Source organism: Anolis carolinensis, chromosome 5 (assembly GCF_035594765.1).
Source record: "Anolis carolinensis isolate JA03-04 chromosome 5, rAnoCar3.1.pri, whole genome shotgun sequence".
In the NCBI taxonomy this organism is placed as follows: domain Eukaryota; kingdom Metazoa; phylum Chordata; class Lepidosauria; order Squamata; family Dactyloidae; genus Anolis; species Anolis carolinensis.
Window position 1 is genome coordinate 50,050,466 of NC_085845.1, and position 3,135 is coordinate 50,053,600.

Sequence of the window (3,135 nt, forward strand, 5' to 3'; positions counted from 1 at the left end):
CGGTTTAACCCTCTGTGACACTGGGGCCTAAAAGGTTAAAACAGATTTATTTACATACATTAAATTCAACCACTCCTGAAGTCATAGCCATTTACAAACTACTTCCTTCTCAGTCCTATTATTAATAAATCACCCTCTATTCAATTGTCTAATTTTAATAATAATAGTCATACTTTCCCCTAGTCATTTATCCAAAACCTTGTCTGACCTAAGGGTATTTTAAATCTGTCGTTGCTTTGATACACACATAGCTGATAAATGATTTCCATATAACTTTAAACAAATGGAAGAGATAATAATAATAATGCACTTATATACGCTCTGGGTCCAACCTATCTTTGAAACTACATCTCTTTCTATGAACAGGCATAGGCTTTAAGATCTACTGGGGAGGCTCTCCTCTCAGTCCCACTTCCGTCTCAAGTACGATTGGCAGGAACGAGAGGGAAGGCCTTCTCAGTGGTGGCCCCAGCTTTGGAATGCCCTCTCGAGGGAGATCAGGCTAGCCCTCACCCTCCAAACCTTCCACACACAATTAAAGATCTGGCTTTTACTACAAGACTTCGATCATGTTTAGACACTCTAATAATACATATGAGGACATTTAGATTCTTTATTTGCACTTTACAATTCTGAGAGCGAATACTGCTGTTTTTTTATTGTTTTTACCAGGGGATACTGTGAATTTATGATGTTGTGTTTGACTGCTTATTGTCTATGTTTTGTTTTGTACTTGTTGTATTTTGTATGTCACACCTTGAGTGTTCTGTGAGCCGCCCCGAGTCCCTCCGGGAGATGGTGGCAGGATATAAATAATGTTGTTGTTGTTGTTGTTGTTGTTGTTGTTGTTGTTGTTGTTGTTGTTGAAACAACGACATAGTATGACACAGCAAACAAGATAGATATGCTGGATTTCATATCACAAAATCACAAGTTGAACACTTCCCAAGCATTTAGGACTGTATGATGTATTTTCGGATGATGCACGCAGATCCCAGTAGGGCGGTCTTTTGCAGTTGGCAGATTGTAATTTTGTCAATGTCTATTGTTTCCTTATTATTATTATTATTATTATTATTATTATTATTATTATTATTATTATTATTATTATTATTACACTTTATTTATATTCTGCCCTTCTTCCCTAGGGGACTCAGAACGGATTGCAGAATTTACAGCAAACATAGGCAAACATTCAATGCCTTTACAGCCACATACAATGAGACACACAAACACAAACAAAGGCAAAGACTTCACCTTTCATTTATGGCTTCTGTAGGTGGTCCCTATCTCTGTCTCTGGGGAGGTGCTTTCTCCATTTTCAAGCTGAGGAGCCTGCATTGTCACCTCCTGGTTGTGTGGCCGACAAGATTGCTTGGAGAGTCTCTTTGCCTTTTCCCACCGAAGCGGTACCTGCTTATCTACTCACATTTGCATGTTTTTGAACTGCTAGATTGGCAGGAGCTAGAGCTAACAGATGGGTGCTCACCCCGTCTCACATATTTGAACTGCCAACTTTCAGGTCAGCAATTTAGCAACACATGGGTTTAACCCATTGCACCACCGTGGCCCCAATAAAAGCAAGATTTTAAAATTATGATTTATTTCTGTACTACAGTATATATATTGTTTAAAAACAAACGCACATTATGCCACTTCAGCTATTGATTATTTATATATTCCACATTTCCTCAGCTCTGGGACTCAAGACAGCTTACAAAAATGAAAAATGCTCATATCAGTAAAAAAGAAATACAAATGTTAAAGCACAATTAAGCTATCAATAGAATTAAATGTGATTTTAAAACATGCTCATTAGAAAGAAAGAAATATGGACAATTAGGCAAATTAATTGAAATCCTTTCCCGAATAATACCAAGAAGGCCCTCTCCCATATTCTCCCCAGATGTACCTGAAAGAAGAGTGGAAAAAAGACCCTCTTCCCTTGAAGAATGCCGCATAATTGATAGTAATAATATGGTTAGATAGTTTGAGTGACCTGAAATGTCCTCCCTCTATGTCTATGTCTATCCTGACCCCTCTGTGATGTAAATGGATACTCTTAGGAATGTTTCTCTTCTTCTTCCCATGAGTCCTCCTGTCTCAACCTTCCAAGATGAAGCTAGGTTGGATCAGCATCCTGAGAAATGTTCCTATCTTACTGTGGAGCTTCTATAATAAAGCTTAGTTTTTTTCTCCAAGCCATTGGCTTGTTTGCTCCTTAAGTCAAGATCTTTAACCATGGAACACTCTAACATCTCTAGCAGAGACTTTTAAGTACTTCAAGAAACTACAAATGCCAGGACTCTGTAGAGATGGAGCCATGACAATGTGCTATAGCGCTATAGGGATAGATGGGCCAGTAGTCGGATTCAATATAATTGTCTATGCTTTTCTGTTTCCAAGGCAGCTTTCTATCTTAATATTATACAGCTCAGGTTTGCCAAAACAAGCTTATACCATTGCCCACAAAAGCATGTAATTTCCAGGGTATCAGATGTTTCACAAAATGCCAAAAGGCAGGGTCATTTTTAGCATATCCTCTGCACTTCTCAGAGACTTGTTGTCACCATATGGCTAAACGTAATGATGAAAAGTGATTCTTTAGGGCAGTGTAATATCCAGGGGAGAACATGTGAGCAATTGTGTAGTGATACATATTGATTTATAAACAGTGCCAGCTTTAGACGATTTCACACCTTGCTCATCTTGTTGCTGCTGCTGTTATTTTTAAATTAGACAAAGAGGGAAGGAATTAGCAAGGCTGCATTGGAAAGCGGCTTTTCGCAGAATTTTCTGCACCTTCTTTCATTGTAAGGTCTTCTCTAAATAATGGAAAGGGAGACAAAAATAATGAAAACAAATGGTCAGAAACGCTAGATACATTCTGACGTATGAAATTGTTCTCTCTGAAATAGCTGATAGAAGACGGCGGTAATTCTTACAGGGAGTAACTATCAGAAAAAATTAAGGTGATTAGGGAGTGTTGCTATAATCCTTTCCAACCCCATTTTTTGAAAAAAAAGATTGTCCAGGAAAGAACATAAATCCGGATCCAAACCATAGTAAGTAAATGTTGATATCTGTGAAAATGGCAATCATATTCTGAACATTGGAAGAATTCTTTGAAGTAGT